The sequence below is a fragment of the Podarcis gaigeae genome, assembly GCF_964106915.1.
Source record: "Podarcis gaigeae genome assembly, chromosome: 9".
NCBI classification, from domain to species: domain Eukaryota; kingdom Metazoa; phylum Chordata; class Lepidosauria; order Squamata; family Lacertidae; genus Podarcis; species Podarcis gaigeae.
The window spans coordinates 45,115,307-45,139,527 of NC_139685.1; the positions used below are offsets into that span (position 1 = coordinate 45,115,307).

The 24,221-nt window shown below is 44.1% G+C and overlaps 1 long non-coding RNA gene across 1 annotated transcript in view; it reads right to left on the reverse strand.

Annotated features, from left to right (window-relative positions):
* LOC310852538 overlaps positions 1-24,221 on the reverse strand; it is a 44,749-nt gene that overhangs the window by 7,779 nt on the left and 12,749 nt on the right. The window contains exons 2-3 of the long non-coding RNA XR_014568233.1: positions 4,915-5,043; positions 20-140 (exon numbers count right to left, since the gene is read on the reverse strand). This is a non-coding gene — a long non-coding RNA (uncharacterized lncRNA). The remainder of the gene's footprint in view (positions 1-19; positions 141-4,914; positions 5,044-24,221) is intronic.

The following is a 24,221-nucleotide window of genomic DNA, read 5'->3' on the forward strand; positions in this document are numbered from 1 at the left end:
TTAGGAGTTTCTCTCTTACCTGATTTGGTTGACTCAGTTTGAGGGACGCAAAAAGGTGGTCACATTGCTCCTGTACAAAAAACATAGAATAAACAAGAAACGGCTTTATACCAATGCAGATCATCTGTCCATCTAGCATGCTGTTGTTTATGCTGACAGTTGCATGAGTCTTTCCTGCCTGGTGAAACCAGGGAATGAAGCTAGGATCTTTTGCTTGCAAAACACACACTCTGTAAGACCCAATTCAGACTTAAAGGCCCATGGTACTATCCTTCACTGAGCCTGTACCCTTCTCAAAACACACACAGGTAATTGCTTGTTTATAGGCACCCAAATTTATATGGGGTGACCGATCAGGCTGATGCCATGCAGCAACAGCATTGCTTTTTATTGCAACTGGTTTGTCCCTGTTCTTTTCCCAGAGCTGCTTCCGTGCATAAACTTTACACCTTAGGGAAGCGCCTGATTGGCAGAGGTTGTGGTTTGTATGCAGAAGGTCATAGTTTCAATCCCCAGCATCTCCAGGTAGAACTGGAAGAGAGTGCTGTCTGAAGCCCTGGAGAACTACTAGCTGAACCAATGGTCTGACTCCGTAGAGGACTGCTTCCCATTTAGAGAGAGAAAGATGTGGTGGAGCTTTCAAACCAGACTTCATCCCATGCCGGCTAAGAAGGGGAAAGAAGGTGCAGTCCCTAGATGGGAATGTATTTGAATATGTTCCATAGAATCACTTTTGATCATAGCCTCGTACAAACTCACAGCTTGGCTTCCATTTTTGAAGCATTTAACCTGATGTGGTAAGAAGTCAATAACATAAGGTAAAGGTAAAGGGACCCCTGACCATTAGGTCCAGTCGTGACCGACTCTGGGGTTGCAGCGCTCATCTCACTTTATTGGCCGAGGGAGCCAGCATGACTAAGCCGCTTCTGGCGAGCCAGAGCAACACACGGAAACACTGTTTACCTTCCCGCCAGAGCGGTACCTATTTATCTACTTGCACTTACTTTCGAGCTGCTAGGTTGGCAGGAGCAGGGACTGAGCAACGGGAGCTCACCCTGTCACAGGGATTCGAACCGCCAACCTTCTGATCGGCAAGTCCTAGGCTCTGTGGTTTAACCCACAGCACCACCCATGTCCCTAATAACATAAGTAAGCTTGCTCAAATATTAACAGCAGTGACAGTTACTTCACAATGTAAGGAGTCCATAACAAGTGTCTTCCTATAATAAATCAAGTCTTCCGTCAGAGATAGCCAGCATGGTGCCCTCCAGCTGTTGTTGCACTACAATTCCCATGAGCCCCAGACAGCATGGCTAATGGTAAGGGATTATGGGATTTGTAGTCCAACTACAGCTGAAGTGCTCCATACTTTTACTCGAAAGTGCAGAAGTACTGTGTCATTGCTATTTCTGCTTCTTCCTTACACAATTTTATTTCACACAAAAATCTCTAGGAAAGGCTGATCTGACTGAGACATAAAAATATTTGCAGAACTTGCTACATATATATTTTAAAACCACATATCTTAAAGCAGTCAGCAGTGCAACAGCAAAATTAGCCCACGGTATGTGGTATAGATAGTTTCATTTTATTCATCTAGCTTGATGGAATTTTACAGTCTGCAAGTTCAATGGGAGTTCAGACTGCTCAATAGTTCACAAAATCAGGCCTTGATTTTTGTATTGAACATTTATTGACATGTGATTAATTGCGCAGGCCTGCTTTTCTTCTCCTTCTCATTTTTTTTCTAACAAAGATATTAGTTCTCTCATTCCGAGCAACTACATGGCTGGTGCTGTTTCACCAGCTGATAATCAGCTTAATGTTGAAGGAAAATGACATTTAAATGGGGGAGTTTCATAAATGTAGCCCAAAAAGCTTGAGTGGAATATCTAGTGTCTGCTCAGTTCAAAGCAATGAAGAAGAAGAAGAAGAGGAGGAGTTTGGATTTGATATCCCGCCTTTCACTCCCTTTAAGGAGTCTCAAAGCGGCTAACATTCTCCTTTCCCTTCCTCCCCCACAACAAACACTCTGTGAGGTGAGTGGGGCTGAGAGACTTCAAGGAAGTGTGACTGGCCCAAGGTCACCCAGCAGCTGCATGTGGAGGAGCGGAGACGCAAACCCAGTTACCCAGGATTACGAGACTACCACTCTTAACCACTACACCACACTGAGAATTGCCCATTATTACATAAAGCATTTTGACATTTTCAGCTAATTATAAACTAATTGACATTTGGATAAACTTTTGAAGAGGTACATTTATGAAATTTTCCACACAATAACCAAGAAGTTGACGTATGGCTGGCTGGCTGGCTGTGTGTGATTCTTTATCTGTGATTCCTGCATTGCAGGGGGTTGGACTAGATGGCCCTTGGAGTTCCCTTCCAACACTACAATTCTATGACTCACTGTCAAGAAAAGCATGGTCACTGCCTTACTCCCTAAATTTTCTTCCTGAGATTTCAAATAACCCAGGGATCCAGTGCTTTAAATGCCACTGAACATTCAAAAGAACGATCACTAATCCAGAAATATTAGCCAAATTGGAAGATATTAGTCAAAGCAAATGCCTTGTACATGTAGCATAAAGTAATCAAAATATTCTATATTTTGTCTCCTTGGTTTCTGGATTGATTGATTGATTATTTATTTATTTATTTATTCTGTACCATATACATTTCAGAAGCCAGTGAAATGTATTTATGCTATCTTAAAACATATATGCATTTCAAATCGCCTCTTGCTGCATGGATGAAAGTTTTTTTAAAAATCAAGACAAAAAACCTCAGGAATGTTGTACATTTTGCATTGCAAGGGAAAGCTAGTGAAGAAATTTGCCTGCTTGTAATTTGATCCACATAGCTCATTCATCTGATGCCCAAGAGACGCATATAATTTATTTACACATAGGAATAATCTTTAGATCAGTTTACAAAGTTTGTTTCGACTAACCAACAATTTGCAATCCAAGCAGCACCTATCAAGAATAAAAAAATGATCCAATTCAAATAAAAAAACAATTGACCTAAAAGTTAGTCATGAAAGGAGGAGAAAAGGATTGCATGTCTCACAAGCAGGCAAAATAAATATGGCAGCTACAGAAAAAAGTCACTTGAGAATTGTGTTTCATAAATAGTTTTCCTTTCATCTGATAGTGTTAGATTTCCCTTCTTGCATATGTTGGCAAGCTGACTTTCAGAGAGACATTACCTACCATTAATTAATATCTTGCTGAGGGACTCCTGATCAGCTCCTGAGGAACTTCAGAGTTCTCTGGAGTACAGGTTGCACATGACTGATGTAAAAAGCTATTTTGTAATGAGTCCACCAAAATACCAGTCTAACCTTATGTTGCCAGTTCTGCCTTCCGGCAAACGCCAATTCTAGAGCTTTAACCAGATAGATTAGCACTCAGCCTAGGAGACCACCAGGAGAAGCAGAAGCATCACACCTAGCTAGCAAGGCCAGAGCTCAGGGATGATGGGAGTTGTAGTCCAACAACATCTGGGGACCCACAGGTTGAGAACCACTGCTCCAGATGTTTTGGGACTACAGCTACCATCATCCCTGGCCACTGGTCCTGTTAGCTAGGGGTGATGGGAGTTGTAGTCCCAAAACATCTGGAGGGCCAAGTTTGCCTATGCCTGCACTAGAGAGAAAGATTCAGTGGCGATAATACCGAAACCATGAATTGTGAGGGATCTTACAAGTTACCGGTATATAGTCCAACCCCCTGTACAATGCAGCTATATCATCCCTGACTGGTAGATGGCTGTCTACCACCCACCTGCCAAGGCAGTCTGCTCTACTGCTGAACAGCTGTTGCCATTTTGGTCATCTGCATACTATCCCTTGATTTTTCCTGTAGGACTAATTGCAGTCATTAACAGTCTTCAACAGGTTTACCATACCCATTGAGTCAATCACCTATCTCCTACTACCCTTCTGAGAAAAACCCCACTGTTTCAGTGTATCTGAAGAAGTGTGAATGCACACAAAGCTCATACCCAGAACAAACTTAGTTGGTCTGTAAGGTGCTACTGGACAATTTTTAATTTGTAATTTATTTTGACTGAGTCAGACCGACACGGCTACCGTGTTGTGTGTGTTCTTTGTCATTTACCTTAAACAGATCAATTCATTATTTTCATTCAGTTGTTTTCACCCACTTTTGCTGCCGATAGATCCAGTAGACAACTTACAGCAACAAACAATAAGAAGTTACAGATAGGTAGCCGTGTTGGTCTGCCATAGTCAAAACAAAAAAAAAGGTGCTACTGGAAGGAATTTTTTTTGTTTAAACAATAAGAACTTATTTTTACAGCAATCCAAAAACAATCTTTCAAACAGTTCAGGTTAAAACATATAACAGAAAGTAGCCAGGGAATATATACTGAACAAAATTAAAATTGTTCTCCATGGGCCTATTTAAATAAAAAATACAGGGACAGCTATTTAAAAGAAGGTTTAAAAAAAAAATGTTATGACTACTTTGGTTGAAATAACCCAGCTATGCACAAAGCCATTTGGAAGATAAGGTAAAATGCTGATTAGTTTTGTCTACAGGAGAAGTATTAAGGAAAGCAAGCTGGGCACATATTTATTCTTTCAGAAATTTATAATCTGCCCTTCCTTCACTTTTACCAGGGCTGTTCACAATAATGAAGGCAACCAAAAGAAAACACTAAAACCACTGCAACCATTCAGTAAATATGATTAAAACAGCAGAACACAACAGAACATTACAAACTAATTCAAGAGATATTGGATAGGACTGAGCAAATAAAGTCTTTTTGCCTGGCTCTTCAAATACACAGCCATGAGCACCAGCTGTATTTTTCTGGGGAGGATGTTCTATAGACAGGGGGCCACAACCAAAAATGCCCTCTCGCCATTTGCATCAGACTAACCTTTGAAAGTGAGAGCACCTCCAGAAGATGGCTTCTGCCTATGGTCAGGCTCACAGCTTTGTAATGGGTCATTCACACATGGAAATATTGTGCCGTTGTTCCACTGTGTTTTGTTTTAAAACCTGAGCTCTGAAAAACAAGCAGAAATGGGAGAATGGGTAAAGATGTATTACTCCTGACATCATGAAGATGCCCTGTAAAAAGTGACTGAACAAATTCTGGCTATAATAATAGCTTTATTTGCAAGCATGGAAGTTACAGAGAAGCAGACTGAGTTATGTTTTGCATTTTAATGACCTTAGTGGACGTTCTGGAGACCCACAGACAGTTGGTGGCCTGGTCATGTACTTCATTCTTAGCCTTCCTGTGAGTAAGGCAAAGGGAGCTATAAATAAAGTGAAGGCTAGGGGATGACCAGATTCACATGCCCTCTGTGCTAAAAGAAAATTAAAGTTCTGCACTGAGAAAAGCAGTGGACTTTGAAAGGTCCCAAAATTTGGTGTACCGGTTCTGGATACTGATAATTAGTTACAAACAAGCAGGTGGAGACTTTCACCCTCAATAGGCCTTCACATGAGGAAAGGTTTGATAACAGCTATGAACCAATAGGCAAAAGGAATTCGCCCCTGGCTGCAGGAGGTTGCCTTATATAGAGTCAGGCATTGGTCCATCTACCCACTGCCATTAATCTGAGAGCAGCTCTTTAGGATCCCAGCAGCCTTCTACAGGCAAGCTACTATTGTTCAATTGAGCTATCACGTCATCTCCTCAGTTCCATGTGGCAGCACCCTAAAATGTACACTCCCGCCTCTACTGCCTGACAAGTCTGAACTGAATGAATGGGCTAATAATAATTCTTTGGGCTGGTGGAAATATTACAGCTCCGATGCAAATGCCACTTCTCATTGCTCCACATGGCAGCTGTCGCCACATGGTAAGGTGTTAACATGCAACAGAAGAAAACACAGATGGGGCAATGACTCTACACCCTTGTAAATGGACAGCTTTAGGAGGGGAAACACCAGGGGGCATATTAAATGCCTGCTCACTGCTGCAAACCAACAGTTTCTACCTGACAACAGCCATCAATGGTCATGGCATCTGGAGGGTGGGGAAGAGATGGTCCATGGTCATTCACTGGTCCTCCCAGCTCCCCTGGGGCTTTTGTTCAGAATGTATTTTTAAAAAGCCCATTTCCTTAGCTGAGCTCACTTGCTGAAAATCCACCTACTGCTGTGATTCGTTTCTTTCTTCTCCCAGCTTTTTCTGCTTGGTTTAATCCCTTCTTGTAATGCACGCAGATGGTTCTGGTAGGCTAGCAGCTTGTCTTGCTGCACCGTCCTACTATAGTGTCTATTGCTAGGTGTTCCAGAGGTCACATTGCCCAACTGCTCATTCCCAGCACATATGCTGAGTGGGGAAGGATATTATAGGTGCTTTGTAGCTATGTGTCTTGTGGGAGCAGCCAAATAAGCAGATCATGGGCCATGAGTAGTCTCAAACACATTTAAAAGCCTATGAACCTCCAACTGAATGTGCCACAATAAACTCATTGGAACCAGCTGATCCAGTGATGGAGGCTTCGAATACTGTTCTGACAAGTTTAGTATAGTACAGAAAGTTTGAGGAAGACAGGGTTTTCCTGATTTGCCTAAAGAAAACCCCCACACAATTATTTAAGGTGTTTGCCCAAAAGATGTTGTATTATTAAAACAAACATGGCGAAACAACCGGAGGAATCCAGATTCACACAATGGCACATCTCTATGTGAAATTGATTTTCAATTATTTCATTTAAATTGCTTGAACAAAGTTTGCTTAAAATTGACAGAGGCCAGACCAACAGCTAAGTTAATGAAATCAAGCTGAACATGAAGCGTTTTCTTTACTATTAGATAAATGATAGCCAGCCCCATCAGTATGCATGATACCTTCAAGAATGAAGTACAAAATGGAATCACAGAATTGAAGAATTGGAAGGGAGACCAAGGGCCATGTAGTCCTGCTATTCACGAATCTTTTTGCCCAAGGTGGGGCTCAAACCCACAACCCTGAGATCAAGAGTCTCATGCTCTAATGACAGAGTTATTTTCTGGATAGTGCTTGGGAAGTTTTGGACATTTCCAGGCAGCTGGTAGTATGTTAAAAGTACTTAGAATCAGAACCACCTCGGAGTCTCCCATGCACCCTGGAAGTGGCTGTCTAGCAAATTACCTGCTAGTAGTAGTGGTAGCAAGCAGTGACAGACATCCAGTCTGGAATAGGCAGCTGCAAGTCTGCCATTTAAATTACCCCCAACATAGTGTCACTCACGACACTGTTGGCAAATAAATAAATAAATAAATATTTATACCCCACCCTCCCTGGCCTGGGCCGGGCTCAGCACGGCTAACACCAAATATGAATTACAATAAAACGTAATGCAGGAGAGAAAACCAACAACAACAAACAAAGTTAATTAAAATACGGCTTAAAATACAGCTTAAAATGCAGCCTCATTTTAGTAGTAGCCCATAAATCAAGACCATAAAGGGAGGAAACATCAGATATTCACCCGAGCCAGCTATCCATGCTGGTCCTACATGGGCCAGCAAAAAAGCCAAGGGAAAATTTATATACCAAATCCCATATAGAGACCAACTAAGTTTCTTACTGGTAAGAGCTTTCGTGTGCATGCATACTTCTTCAGATGAGTCTAAGCCGAAGGCCAAGCAGAACAGCTCCATCTTGCAGGCCCTGCAGAAAGATGTCAAATCCTGCAGGGCCCTAGACCAGGGGTCTGCAACCTTTAAGACAAAAAGAGCCACTTGGACCCGTTTCCAGGGGAAAAAAAAAACTGGGAGCCGCAAAACAAGCCAAATGTAAATAACCACACATTCTTCCCCTTCCCCCATTCTCTCTCTTTTCCCTGAGTCTATTTCAGATAGCAAAGAGGGGTATGGTTCCTCTCATATTCCTTTTTTCGCAAAGCACCATGTGCATAGAGGGCATTATACAAATTAATACATAGAAAAGTGTCTGTCCCTCCCTGCAGTTCAACTCCCTCTCTTTTTACTAACAGCACATATCCATTCCTTCTGCTGGTGCAACTTTCTCATCATTTCTACATAGCAGCATTTATAAACCAGTGCCAGAGAAACTGGGTGAAAGGAAGGTGAGAGGGAAGAGATATGAATATTTATGTGTGTATATGTATACACACACACACCTACACAATTACAGGTTTGAAGCCAACTTAAAATAAAAAGAGCTGGTAAGCAAAGAAATCTGTGGTGCTTTCCATGGGATCCGGGGACATGTCAGCTAATACTCTTCCCTTTCTTCTTCATTTGATTGTCTCTGCAGCAAATCTCGAGGGGGAAGGGAGAAGGGCAGGAATTGCATAGGCACGAGAGAATGGGGGAAATCCTGCATGCAGGATTTTGGTGCCTAACAGCCCCCCCCCTCCCTCTGCAATTGCTCTCGTGCTCCCCCTCCTCTCCTGCTGGCTACCTCTGGACCCCCTCCTCATCACTGAGTAATTCACCCCTTCCTCCCTGACAGGGAGGGCAGGCCCATTTTGTGGTTCACCTCAGGTGCTCTCCCTCAACTCGGCGGCAACTCAGAAGCAAGGCACAGAAAAGGATCCAGAAGCACCCCCACACACACACAAACACACACAAAAACCCCGCCCCGCCATTTCCCTCAAGCGCGCTCTCTCTCTCCCTCACCTCAGGTGCCTCGCACACTGGGCTGAGGAGAGCGTGGCCTGGGTGGGCGGCTCTCGATGTCGCGCGGCGCCTAAGGGCGGGCGGGCTGCCGCAACGGCGAAAGCAAACGCGCCTGCATGTGGCAGGTGCCGGCGGTGGCAGTGGCAGCTGCGTCCACCTGAGGAGAGAACCGTCGCTGCGCCCTAGCACACCTTCCTGCCACCGCCCTCCTCCTCTTCCTCCTCGCTCCCTGCACCATGAGGGAAGAGGCGCCGCCGTGAGCTGCTCGGCCGCTTCCTCATCGTCCTCCAGACGAGGCATCCCCCTCGCCGCCTGTCCTACTCCGGGGGAAGCTATGAGCCATGAAGCCGCCTGGCAGAACTTCCCTCCGGCGGCAGAAGCAGCAGCAGCAGCAGCCCTTCTGCGGCCGCCGCTGCCTCCTCCTTCATCCCAGCAGCCGCCACTTCTCGAGCTCCGCTGCCGCCGCCGCCTTGCTTTGCCCGGCTCGGCTGCCCAGCTCCATCCCCCTCCTCTTTCTGGCGCTTCTGCTTTTCTGCTCAGGGTCCCCGAGGACCTGCGGAGCCGCGGCAAAGGTGTAAAAGAGCCGCATGCGGCTCCGGAGCCGCGGGTTGCCGACCCCTGCCCTAGACTCTTGTGACAAGTGTGTTTCACCACATTGGGGCCAGCAGCAGACCCAAGAGAACGATGGAAGGATCTGTCAATTTTGGTTCTCTCAATTTCTCATTTTTCAATCTTAAATTCATTTCTCCACATTTTGCAGCACTCTGTGATATATGAAATCATCATGAAAATTCTGCAGCAAAGTAAATTTCTCCTAGTATGCAAATTTTGTACATAGTTTAAACTAGCATATACATTTTTGCTATGCAATTTCGGCTACTAAAGAGCATTTTTTAATGTTATGTGCACTAACATCTTCATTTTTATGCACACTTTCCCCTTAACATATGCATTTTTGTAAACATTGTTTGGTTGGAGAACTGCATTGCAAAACTCAGATGGGTGCAAATTTCAAATGATAGCTGTGCTTCAGTTTGCATATTGCTTTGTAAAGTGAGAATTTGATAGAATCACCTTTAAATGTACACTAAATCAAATTTCTCCTCAGACCATTAACCCAAGGTAACTAGATGCTGATAGTGGCGACGCTTAGCATTTATACTGCACTTTAGAGTGTTTGACGTACTTCAAGTAATGCTAACAGCCTCCCTTTATGGTGGGCCAGTACAATCATATTGTGGATTGGAAAGTGGCTTGCCAACTGAATTAAGGAGTAAGGCAATAATCAAAATAGGAACTTCCCAGTTCACAGCTCAGTATACCAACCGCTACAGTATACCTGCTGAACAGCAGTTGCAAGGAAACCTTAGAGTTATCACAGGTACCCATCAAGTGTAACAAGTTATCCCCCCCCCCCCCAAAGATCTTGAACCTTCTTTTTGTGACCTTTTCTGCATAGAGCACTTATTAATCCAAAAATAAATGAAAATCGTCCAGGCTATCCTGGATGTACATTTCTAGCCTTTGTATAACCTGAAATATGGGGCAAAATGTGCAGATACGATTCTTCTCGTTTGTTTTGAGCTTTGGTCAAGTTAGACATTCAAGTAAGCAGTTGTACTGAGAAAACCTCCATCCGGTTTACTCCCTAGTAAGCATGCTTGGGATAAGACCTATCTTAACACACAGTTTTGGGAATGTGCTGTGATCTCCTCCATAAACTAAGCAATAAAAGCAACCTGCCTGTTTCCAGTAACACAACCAAAGTGTCCAACTATTGAAAAACAAAGTCACCTCACCCAGATGTATAAGCCACATTCTTTTTGCACAGCGGACAGAGAAGTTATAACTGCTCTTGGAAAGTCTCCCTTTTGTTAAATAGTGCCAGTGCATTCCAAGGAGGCAGATTTTTATATTATTATCTCTTCTCCCATCACCCTTTTGATTTTTCTCCCAGCACTCTTTTGGTTTTTGAACTAATAAATATTACATCTGTACACAAACATTTTCTTCCCAACCTAACAATGTGCCTAAGGAAAAAGTTGAACAAATGATCATCCATTCTTAAAGTGCTCCCAAAACCTAATATGAGAGCTATGCAATGAAATATATATGAGCCCTAATAGGCAAAGCTGTCTCTAGGTAAGACTTTCAGCGACAATATATCAGCTCCTAGGCTCTGCAACACTGGGGAGATCCATACCCTCCATTTCAAGCACATTCAATGCACATTTAAGGCACGTGACTGCCCCCTCAAAGAACGCTGGGAACTGTAGTTTCCCCCTCACTGAGCTACAATTCCCACCATTGTTAACATGCTACAGTTCCCAGGATTCTTTGGGGAAGTCATGTGCTTTAAATGTGCATAATTAGAGTAATTAGCTCTCCTACTAAAAGGGAAGCTGTCCTCTTTGCACAGATGTCATTTTGAGTAAAGAGAAAGCTAATCATGCTACTTAAAAAAGCAACAACAAAACTGCAAAGTTCACATTACAAAATGGTTGTAACTGAAAGAGATTGTTTCTGGTTCTGTGGAATTTCCCCGAGCAGCAACTCAAGCCCATTGCATGGTTGTGCTCCTTAAAAATAAAAAAAACATAACAAAGAACACATGTGGGTATAGGAATGGCATTTTCCCAGCAACAAATGTGCAGTTAGTGGCAGGACCATGCAATATCCCAAAAACAAAAGCACGGTCTTGATGGAAGACATCTAGAACCTGCACAAGGGCTGTGGAACCTTTTTCAGCTTGAGGTCCACATTCCCTCATGGGTGGCTTTCCAGGATCCACATGAAAGAGATGAGCAGGCCCAGAGACAAAAAGCGGGTGAGGTGACTTTTTCCTTTCACCCAGCAGTTTGCATTCCAACCATTCAAAAATTAGAGGTTTCTACAGTCACACTTACACTCTCACACACCCTGCTGCCTCTCATCCAGGCAAGAAAGACGTGTTATCACAATTTAAGGACACACTCAAGCCAGTTGAAAGTGTTTGAGGAGGGAGTGGAGCACAGCCAGTGAAGGGCTTGGCCTATGGAAAGGAGGTATTGCTTCTGGAGGAAGCATAGCCTGGAGAAGAGTCCCAAGGGCCAGAGAGAGAGGACTGGAGTCTCAGCTGCTCACCTGTGTCCCACACAATAAACAACTATGCTACTGTAAGGAAAGACGCTTGGACCTATCAGAAGAATGGAGTACAGTGGAACCTCTACTTACGTATGGCTCTACTCATGTACGATTCCAGTTACAACCTTCAGTAGCTGCTTCAACTTATGAACTTCCCTCTAGATACGAACCAAGGTCTTGCCAGCAGCCCAGAGCTCAGCCGGCCGGCTGCAGGGCAGCGCTGGGGCCTCCACTGCCAGGGAGAGGGCCCCCATCCCACCCTCAAAGCTGTGGAAGAGGTGCCGCCTGCAAGAGGCACACCAGGGCACACTGCAGTCCCAAACCCCGCCGAGGAACTAACCTGAGGAAATCCAGAGAAGAACCTGGCTGGCAAGAAAAAAAGTGACCCTGGCCGAAGTGAATCAGCTCTTCACTGACCCTTGCCACATCCCCAGCTCACCCACCCTCATTGCACGTAAGGGGGGGGAAAGCTTATTTTTTCCATCTACAATACTGTCTTATTTATTTTATAGTACAGTACATTGATTATTGCCTTCATTTTATGGATCTATGGTCTCGTTAGACAGTAAAATCCGTGTTAAATTCCTGTTTTAGGGGGTGTTTTTCATTGTCTAGAACGGATCAATTCACTTTTTCTTTACTTTCTATGGAAAGTGCGCCTCTACTTATGTACGTTTCTAGTTATGACCGGACCTCCGGAACAGATTATGGTTGTAAGTAGAGGTTCCACTGTATTACTGATGCCACCTTTCGGTGCCAACAATAATTTGCTCAGGGATATGCTAAAATCAGGAATTTCATAGCATTCACTGACTCTACCGTTCATTGTTTTTTGGCTCTGCCCACTGGCATGCTTTCTTTCTCCTCCATCCCAGCCAAGCTATAGTAACTCTTTGCTGACCTCACTGAGGAGGCAAATCTCAGCAGGGTGCTAAACTCTTGCAACAAGAGAGCAGATGGCTGGGCTGGGCAAGTACAGCCAAAAGAGATTTAAATATAAACTCTGTTGAATCAAGTAATCGCTTTTGAGGGTGTTATTCTGACAAAGCTGGAAGGGTTTGCCTCTATAACATAAAAAAGAAGTGTGGAGCTTTGGATAAGGTAATTTCTGTAGTCTGCCTTAAGAACCTTACTTCCAAAGACCCTCAAATGTAGGACAACTTCCAGAAAGAGTTATCTGTGCAAGTTTGTTGCAGCAGCTGGAATAAAGAAAACGTCCAAAGGGAAAGGAAAAAACTAATGGAGGAAAGAGGGGCGTGCCTTCATTTTTAAGGTTACTCATTGTATGGTCTATGTACTCACATGTTTTAGAAATATTTTGCTGAGGGAGATGCTTAACATCGACTTCTGGTTCAGCTAGTCTACTTATCTCCTCTATTTAAATATGTAAATATTTTAAGGACGATGTTATGACACACTCAGGTTCCTGCTTGTCTCTGTCAAGATACACTAGTCAATGGGTTCTGCTTCTCCATGGTGAACAACTAGGAACATAGGAAGCTGCCTGATAAAATCAGACTGTTGGTCAGTACAACTGACTGTCACAAGAGAAGACCAAACATCACTGCCAAGACAGCGTTATAGAATCATGATGAAAACCATGCTGATATAACAATACATTTGGGTGATTATTCTGCCCTCATAATGAGTGTCAGTAAATAAGTATTACCGTATATAGAAGTGTGTTGTTCACAGAATCATAGAGTTGGAAAAAATGTAGCATAAACACCAACAACTGGGAAACACTGGCTTATGAATGCTCCAATTGGGGAATAGCCTTTATCAAAGGTATCATGGACTATGAAGACGCTTGAACTCAGGACAAAAGGGAGAAACGAGCTAAGAGGAAAGTACATTTGGCAACTCTCACCATAACCAATTCCCATCTGGAAACCTATGTCCCCACTGTGGAAGGAGGTGTGGATCCAGAATTGGCCTCCAGTCAGTTACGGACTCACTGTTAAGACCATGTTCATAGAAGATAATCTTATTCGGCTACAAGTGATTGCCAAAGAAGAAGAGAGTTGGAAGGGATCATGAGGGACAGTCACAGAAACACATCTCCTATACTCAAAGGTACTTAAAAACTAACAAGTAAGTGACTTCCTATAGTTTGAATAGTACTTGTTAATGTTTTCTCTTAATATTTTCTTTCCAGCCTGTGAACTCAAGAGTAGATTGTTCCTCAGCACAATGCACAGCCTTCTTATTACCAATTTTAAACTATTAATCCTAGGATTTTCACCAATCTTTTAATTTCATTTACATCTTTCCATTGTGCATTGCTTCCCTTTTTCTGTCCTGTCATATTTCTTCTCTAGTTAACCACTCTGTTCTCTAATCAGTACACATCCCTTCTACACAAATCTTCCTTTGTACAGTATCTCCCACTGTCCTCAGACATCTTCCATCTCTGTGAGGGATGCTTATCCTTCCAGCCTTTGCTGCCTCATAAAATTATTGTATTTTTAAAATCTAGAGAACCATCAAGCATGTCAGTTTCATGACATGTCAGTTTCATGACATAGGAGCCGGCCTCCCATCCAGGCTGCTGGGTTGCCTAGCAACCTATTTCTCACTTCTCTGATGAGTCATTTGCCTATTGCAATGCCTTGCTGATGTAAGCACAAGCAAGGAAAACAATATCACAATGGCAATTGCTCCTCTTGGTGTGTGCATATTATTAGTCCTATAGAAAGGTTTGTCCACCACGTTGTTGCCACCTTTCCTGTTTCAAAGAAGCAGATCTTCTAGGCCTTTTGCCTTCTGAAGATTGACATGTGCACCACTTTGCAGTTAAACAATGAGACATTTTGACCTGTGTTTTCACACTCCGAAGCTAAGCAAATGGATGCTTTGTCTTCTGAGGTGAGAAACAAGGTTCTGAACTTGTTTCATTTCAAAGATGCAGCCAACAAGCCTGCCTGCCTCTCCACAACTGAGAGAAAGCAATATGCATGCTAACAATAATTTTAAAAATCAGAAAGGATGTAAGTATTCTGCTTTTAGAATGTGGTTTTTGGGGGTGGGGGTTATTGGGTTACTGCTTTTGGTTTGATTTTATATGTTGTGGTCTTGTTGTGAACCGCCCTGAGACCTTCGGGTATAGGGTGGTGTATAAGTTGAAAGAAGGAGGAGGAGGAGGAGGAGGAGGAGGAGAAGAAGAAGAAGAAGAAGCCAGTTTTTCAATGAGTGCCACCCCTGCAAACAAGCTAAAGAAAAGGAAGTCCACCTTTACACAAGGCGGCCGTCTTACTCATAGGCACTAGGGGTGCGGGACACCCAGGCAGCAGGCTCTCAGGGGCACCAGCCCGAGAGTCTGGGGCCCGAGAGTTGAGTTCGGGGAGGAGCCCACCCGTCAGTCGGAGCGCCGCAGTGGGCTATTCTGCTACAGGCGGCTCTGCACTGTGGGTTTGGGGGTGACTGAGCCAGCAAGATGCTGAGGTGGCCGGCTGGCTCCGCCCTCCTTCGTGCCTAGGACTGGGCAACTGGGGGGGTGCCGGGTGGATATTTGCACCCCGGCGTTGCATATGCTTAAGACAACCATGCCTTTACATATCACTTTTCTGCAAGTTCTTTCCCAGATTATCAGGAAAAAAGTTCTTTCCCAGATTATCAGGAAAAAAATCACAGATGTTGGGTACTTCTAGACTGTCACTTTGTGGGTGGAATTCAATTGCATACTGGCAATTTGAGATCATGCAATTAAAGCTGATTTGGTGTTCTTGCGCAACAAACCCACTTGGCAATGTAGCACATTGAGGTCTTAAACAGCACTGGAAAAATGACAAATACCCAACTACTGCTGCCTGATAATCAGGGTACAACCATGGAAAAACCCACTCTTCCTGTTGTTGTTGTTTTACTATTGTATAGAACCAATTTTTGTATTAATAAAATCTTTAAACCACATTATCATATGCATGTTGTTAAACCTGAAAAATTTGAACCATCATTAAGTTGTATAATATATCACTCTTTGGAGTGAGCAAACAGCTTTGCTCCAGGAGAGAATCATGCTGCCACAGTGGTACCTCAGGTTAAGAACTTAATTCGTTCTGGAGGTCCATTCTTAACCTGAAACTGTTCTTAACCTGAGGTTCCACTTTAGCTAATGGGGCCTCCCGCTACCGCTGCTCTGCCGCCGCACAATTTCTGTTCTCATCCTGAAGCAAAGTTCTTAACCCAAGGTACCATTTCTGGGTTAGCGGAGTCTGTAACCTGAAGCGTATGTAACCCGAAGCGTATGTAACCTGAGCTACCACAGTATTTGCAAATCTCCACGTCCTCTATCTTTTATATTTATAAGTGAGGTTGGATGAGAGTCCAAGTGGTGTCTTTGCATGGGACAGGGCAAACCGACAGCAAAAGCATTGGGGGGAAAGACCAACTGACTCAGGGTTATGGGTTCAAGCTCCATGTTGGGCAAAAGATTCCTGCATTGCAGGGAATTGGACTAGATGATCCTCATGGTCCCTTCCACCTCCCCAATTGCTATACCGGTAATTCTACAGAATCATAGAATCATGGTATTATGTATTCAGTGATCTGTATTTGCCTGAGCTTGAGTCTGGACTAAGGATTCTGAGCTCCTGTATTTGATACATGGTGTCCAATCACAGAACATTTCAGGATTTGGGCCTCTGTCATTGGCCCTGGAACTCTGAGTCATGATTTGCAGCTTGGAAGTTTAGACAGCCAATCACGTTGGGAGTGGGAGTGGCCCAGGCTTTCAGGAATGTATATAAGCATTTGCTTTGCCCATTTCCCAGTTATATAAGTTCTTGCCTGATGGGAACCCACCCACACTTCACATAGCTCCCTGAAGTGGTGAGGCAACTCCTAGGACATAATAGCTGGAATCATAGCTGTTTAAAAACAGGCACTGGCTGTATAGTCCAATGTGCTGTAGTATCACAGCTGGGATGTGCGTTTTTTAAAATTCACAAGATGTCATTGGCATAGATGAGTTGTGTCGCTCACTGCAGGTGATCTCCCAGGCACCATCCGTTAGATGTCTGCAATGCTCCTGCAGCCATATTCACAGCACATGTAGCAGCAATGAATCTCATTTTCCAAATGACAGAGGATTAATTGCAGTTTTGATGCTAGAAAGAGGCACTACCTCTAAAAGAGAACTACTTCGGCAATGATAAATGTTCGGATTCCATGCAACTATGCATTTAATGTGAAATGTACCGGATAATCAAGAAAGATCTCCGAGGCTGCAATCCTATGTTCTCTCTCACCTTGGAATATCGGGGGGGGGGGGCTATTTCTGAGTAAAAATGTACAATATTGCATTGCCAAAGGAGTATGCTCAGGAATAAGAACGCTTATAATTTATACCGAGTGCATTAATTGCTTCAGGTACGTTATCTCAATAATCTTTACAACAGGCCTGTAGTGTTATTACCCATATGTTTCATAGGAAAGCTGAAACTGAGTATAGAAGAACATCATAAAAAGAGCCCTGCTAAGTCAAACCAAAGGTCCAGCATCCTTTTTTCACACTGGCCAAGCAAGTTGACTATGGGAAGCCTGCAATCAGGGAGGAAAGCAGGGCACGATCTGAACAGCACTCTCCCTACTTGTGGGGATCAGGTACAATTTAAGCTATTGATTTCCCAGCTCTCAACATTAGTTCTCATACCTTAAAATTCTAATCAAGATCTTTAGTCAACTTTGCCTGGAATATAAAGTCAGGATGCCCTTGGCCATCCATTTAGCTAAAGCAGGGGTGGAGGTAGGGCCCTTCTGCCATCCAGTGTTGCAGGATTTCAACTCCCATCATCTCTGACCTTTGGTTATGGTGGCTGTGACTGATGGGAATTGGGAGTCCAACAACATCCCGAGGGCCACAAGCTCCCACCTGTGAATTGTAAGCCATCCTGGAAACTGAAGAAATACCTACATATAACAAACAAACAAGCAAAAACTATTTATGGACTACTGGTTTTGCTTCTCCCTCTCAGCCGCTTTATAATGCAAACATCTGGAGCCCAGTTTCAGTGGTAAAGTGCTGGGGAGAAAAAAGGTTAAGCCTTCTTCTTCCTGCCTACCATTCTCCTCCCCACCTTCAAATCTCCCCTTGTTGCATACGCGCCAACTCCTATGGGCTGAGGTTTCTTCCAGCCCCTCAGTATTGTTTAGCGGGGGCTCAGCCAAACACCAAGCCAGACATGGTACGGCATCAGTGGCAGGCTCCTCCTGAGCATGAGAGAGGAGGAGCCACGGCCATTGGTGCTGCAAGGTGCTGGGCTAGGTGCTGAGTCTCCTCCCAATGATGCACGCACGACATGCATCACATGTGTGCTGTCACACACATATGGCATCACAGACATGTGATACGCATGGCATCGTGTGTGACATGACAATGCCCGCCCGCCCCCATCGTTAGCCAAAGCTGGCGCTTCTGCCTTGTTCACGCCATTTCACAGTGGAAGAAGTCCAACTTCCTTCTGTCCAACCTTGTTTGTTCTATCAGTGTTCCAGAAGCTGTTCCCAGAGCTTGGACACTTTTAGTAAGAAATAAATTCCTGCTTTTCTCTACTACCTGCACGCATGGTGCTTTATAGAGTGCAAGAAGACAAGGTCCCTGTTCCGAGGAGCTTACAGTCTAAACCTTGATACATGGGAAATCTTTTTTAATATATAGTTTATTCAATTTATTTCCTTTATTTTAGCTATGGTCATATATATGTTTTATATACCAACTATACTAGAACTGGTGACATTTCCCAATATTTATTTCTTCCATATTATTGCAACTACACTGAATGGTGTGCATGTTCAGTTATATATTGACAACAAAATTAAAGAATCTAGTCCATCCCATTTCCAGTACAAACTCAGCTTCAGAAACAGAGCTTCTCTCCATTCAGTTCCCTCAAACATAATTGAAAACTTTAAGCTGCACATCTTTCATAATAAAGAACTGTCCTAGTACCCTCTCCAGAGTTATTTTTTCTTAGAAAGACTGCTCATTAATGCTAATTTCGTTCCTTTCTCTTTAAAATTATTATTTTAATTATACAGTGGGCAAAGCCAACGGATGCATTTCCTTGTCTGGGGTGAAGGACAAGATGGTGCCCTCCAAATTCCATGTACAGGAGTTGACATGACTGACAGCTGAATTTCACTTCAGCACAACAAGGTGGCATCCCCCATTACTTCCGAGGGCAGCAAGCTAGTTCAGGTGGGCACAGGGCAGACCTTGTGGGACAAAGAGCCCTGTCCCCCTGCAAAAGGAAATGGCTGAGGAGAAATAGAGGGTGGTTGGGGATGGGGGGCTGCCACCTCTGCCCCCCAACACCTGATGCCTGAAATGGTTGTCTCACTCTGTCTGATGAGAGGGTCTGTTCTGACTGTGATTATTATTTTGTCTTCCTGCCGCTCTGTTTGTCTGGCAAAACATTATTGGCTTCAATATATAATTTATATATTTCATTCAGTTGGGTTCTTTTTTCCTTTTTTCCTAAAGATTTTTTTAAAAAAACAAGTATTTACAATAACATATGAAAGGTCAGCAATAATATTGAATTACAATAAGCTATTTCCCTTTGCTTCCTCCCCCCATGCTATTTAAGAGCAAACAGTGGCGAAGCAAAAGGCAATTTAGAAGTACGTGTATCTGCTAGGCCCTCTAGTGGAATTTGCAGGCTGTTTTCTTCTGTCCTTCTCCACCAACCATTTCCTTTTAAGCAAGACCAGTTTAGTTCAGCAGGGCTTACCCACACTAAATGTCTTTGGTTTATGGCCTTTAGTTGAAATCCTATATGTTCTTACTCTGTGTGGAGGGACACTTTGTTCACCCATTTCCTATGGGGCATCTACATGACATTGTCATCAGCTAGTAGCCCTCCTATGTTTTCTCTGTGCTTCTTCCAGTGCACCTTCACTGTTACATTTCCTGGCACCACTATTTTATTATCATGCCTTTTGGCTGATGATAGGAAATACTGAAATATTCACAAAACACTTAATGGAAAAGGCATTCTAGTGCAAATTTTAAAATTGTTTTAAACAGGACTTTTTTCCCAGCCAGAACTCGCTGGAACTCAGTTCCAGCACCTCTCAGGTGGGCACCCCTGCCATTATAAGAGAACAATGGAGGCATTTGTCATGAGTTCTGGTACCTCTTTTTCTAGAAAAGAAGCACTAGTTTTAAGAATTTGTCATGAGCATGCACTATCTTTTCCACATTTTCCCCAATATTCTAATTTGTGATAAATTGCATATATACCGTATTTTTCGTCCCATAGGACGCTCCGTCCCATAGGACGCACCTACTTTTTTGGGGGGGAAATAAAGGAAAAAAAATTTTCTCCCCCAAAACCAGGTCGGGGAACAGTGGGATGGCGGTGCTGCGCCTCCCCGCTGTCCCCCGAGCTTGTGGGGCTGGCCCATGTCTGCCTGGCGCGAGGGGCGCTCTGCTTCAGGGTGCCCCGCGCGTCGGGCGGCAGGCTACAGTCCGCAGCATGGGGAACCCTCTGTTTCAGGGCGCCCCATGCGCCCCCCCGGGTGCGCAAGGCTTGCCAACACCAGCGCGGAGCACGGGGCGTCCTCCGAAGAGCACCCCGTGCTCCGCGCTGCCAGCTGCCGCCCGCAAGCCTTGCGCTCTCGGGGGGAGATCCCCCGGGTGCGCAAGGCTGGCCAACACCAGCACGGAGCACGGGGCGTCCTCCGAAGGGTGCCCCGTGCTCCGCGCTGCCAGCTGCCGCCCGCAAGCCTTGCGCTCCCGGGGGGGAGATCCCCCGGGTGCGCAAGGCTGGCCAACACCAGCGCGGAGCACGGGGCGTCCTCCGAAGGGCGCCCCGTGCTCCGTGCTGCCGCCCGCAAGCCTTCGGCTCCCGGGGGAGATCCCCCGGGTGCGCAAGGCTAGCGGACACCTGCGCGAAGCACTGGGCGTCCTCCGGAGGGCGCCCCGTGCTCCGCGCTGCAGGCTGCCGCCCGCAAGCCTTGCGCGCCCGGGGGAACTCCCTCCGGGCGTGCAAGGCTTGCAGATAGCTTCCTGGAGCCTGGAGAGCGAGAGACGTCAGTGCGCACCTACGCCTCTAGCTCTCCAGGCTTCAGCAAAAGCCTGCATTCGCCCCATAGGACGCACACACATTTCCCCTTCATTTTTGGAGGGGGAAAAGTGCGTCTTATAGGGCGAAAAATACGGTAACTAACAAGCATAGGGCTAGTTAAATGCATTAAGGGTTAAGATCATAGAATTGTATTCCTAGCTAGGTCATGCCCTTCACCTGGAAGGAAGGAAGTTAAGTTTCCTTCTTTGTTCATTCTCTTTCACCATGTGAATTCACTGAGATAGGACATGCCTCAGCTTGCTCTCTATAAGCTCTGACCACGTGCTTAGAGCTATTTCACCATGTTTTATAAACCCAATACGTTCTACCTGTGTTCTTCTTGTTGCTGCATGGAATAACACATGAATGTAAACTTTGGAGTTTTGTAAGTAAAGCATATAAATTTACTAACAGTGTAGTCTGTTCATTAAAACAGGGGCAGAGAGGGGGAAGCGATGTAAGTGGAATAATGGGATATTTAAAAGATTTAATTCCCACGCTTCATTGTGCTGCATGATTCTGTGATTTTAAATTCAGCTGGGGTCTCTTTCTTGCTAGAGAGCACGTTTAGGCCTTTGCTTTGGATCTTGAAATCCAGCTAATTCTTTTATTAATTACCCCACACGAGTGATCTACATCTACCAGAAGGCATTACAGTGGTACCTTGGTTTGCAACCGTTTTGGATTACAACCACGTCAAACCCAGAAGTGTGTGTCCCTTTTTTTGGATTACAACCCATTTGGGGGGGGGTTTACAACCCCCTTTTTTGTTTTTGAGGCCCCATTGCTGAAAGCGCGCCTTGGGTTACAACCTGTTTTGGTTTACAACCGGACCTCCGGAATGGATTATGGTTGTAAACCAAGGTACCACTGTATGGACAGATCTGCTGCTCCCTCTATAGCAGTGTTTCCCAACCTTGTGCCTCCAGATGTTTTTGGCCTACAACTCCCATCATCCCTGACCACTGGTCTTGCTAGCTAGGGATGATGGGAGTTGTAGGCCAAAAACATCTGGAGGCACAAGGTTGGGAAACACTGCTCTATAGACATGGAGATCTGATGGAACTCAGTCCTACTGAACTCAGCGGAAGTTACTTCAGAGCAAAATGCACAGCATCAAATTGTAGGCTTTCTAAATAAATTTTAAAAACCAGATTTTGGCTTAACCAGAACTTGCTTCCAAGTTTTGCTTCCAAGTGTGTCCAAATGACAACCATGAAATCTGCACATATCTTTCCTGAGAAAATTTCGCACCATTATTTCTGTAAAGGCCAGAGAACCGTAAAGCAATTCTAGAATGAAGGCTGCCAAATGGTAATCAGCAGCAGGAGGTAAGACCAAATTTGCCATGTTTGCTCTTAGCCAAAAGGCTGAGAAGCTGATGACGCTGAACTCTATTTCTCAAAAGACATCTGATTCAGGAGAGGCTGTGCAGGACTGGACCAGTAACTGGAGGCAATAGTGGGATGAATCCACTGGGGGCAAGTGATTCCCACATCTGAGAACTTAGTCAACTGCCTGCCCTGAATGGGGTTGCGCTTCTCTTGAAGGAGCAGGTACATGATCTGGCAGTGCTTGTGGACCTAGTCACTGGAGGCCTCCGTGGCTAAAAGTGTATTTTCCTAGCTGTACCTGGTACAACAGCTATGACTGCTCCCAGACTGGGAGAGCTTGAGCACAGTAGTTCAGGCATTGGCAACTTCGAGACTGAATTAATGGAATGCACTCTATATGGGAACTGTAACTAGTGGAGAATACTGCAGCAAGGTTACTGCCTGAAGTGAGGCACTGTCAGCATATTATATGTCCGCTCAGAGATCTGCACCAGTTGCCAATTTGTTACCAGGCCAAGTTCAAGTATATAAAGCGTTTAACAGTTTGGGACCAGTTTACTTGCAAGATCACCTTACTTCATATGTGCTCACTCAGCTGCTTCAATCTGTGGAACTGGCACTTGTTTAGGTACCACACAATAATCACCCCACATTTGCAAGAAATCTTTATTTTGGTGTGGCATGAATTACAGTTTGCAACTGCTTTCCTGTTGACACCAGGCAGGCACTTTCACTTTTTCTTTCTTTCATTTTCTTAGGTAAGTCTATCCAGACATGTAAATGTTGATGTGTTTTAATCTCCTTTTAGTTTACTGCTGATTTTGATTGTTTTGAAATGTTTTTAATTATTTGTTTTTACCTATTTTTTAATTGATAGATAATTGCAATATTTCTTGTAAACTGCTTAGAAGTTTAGTTACCATCAAGCAGTATATGCATTTTGAATTCTCCCAAACGTTTATTTGACACATACATTTCTCCTAGAGTTCAGCAACACAGCCTTTGAAATGATCCACATGCTATCATATTTTTTTAGGCATAGATGGTCGTAGCTGGTAGGTAGGGCTTTTCCTCCCATTAGCATGTTCTGAGAACGAAGAGGTTTGTTTGAAATACAACCAGAATGCCTCTACTCTGGCTTTGCAGAGGAACAAATATTATATGATGGAATATAGATCTTTTTCTCTCTCTACTATAATATGAGCATAAGGAAAGCAAAAGCTGTATTGGGAAATGACTTCTAAATATGACAGACAGCTGCCATGCCCAAAGAAGACACAAAAAAGTTGGAACCTGTCCTCAAATTGAAAATAAATAAGCTACTTCTATAGCCCAATGGTACAACCCACAGCTGAGGAGCACATAGAGGGTGGATATTATGCACTATCAGTGATATATGCCCTTAAAGTCACTTTGATACACCATTACTGCTTCATTTTGCTCTGTATTAATTTTCAAGCATCTTAGCCAGTCTTTCATTGTAGCATGGCACAGCATTAAAATCAAGAGTAAAGGACTTGCATAATTTTATGTCTTTACACATTATAATTAATCACAGTGAACCTACCCTAGATGTTCTACCTTAATTGGCTGTGCCCCCTTGTGAACTAAATTCATTTCTTTCCCTGATGTGTGAAGAAAGAGTTTCTGGAGGGATATAATTGTCAGAGCATGAAAGGGAAAAGATATTCAGACTTCAGAAATACTTCCCTGTAGCCCCATTCCAAAAGTTTCTCTATGTGTTTTGTTCATGCAGATTCAAAGACAAGAATGAAGCAAGTAACACCCTCGTGGGGCATTTATTTTTAGGCACGTGAAACTTTTTCTGTCATTAGCAGTGCATCATCTACCTCATGTGGAGCTCTGTAAATAGTTAAGGTGAGATTATCAGCCTCTGACAGGAAGTCCCTGAGCTGTTCCCTGCTATCCATGTTAACTGTGGCCTGTAAAATGTACCGTATTTTTCGCCCCATAGGGCACACCGGCCCATAGGGTGCACCTAGTTTTTTTGGGGGGGGGAAATAAAGGGGAAAATGTTATTTTTTTCCCCCAGGCGCGGGGCTGGGGCA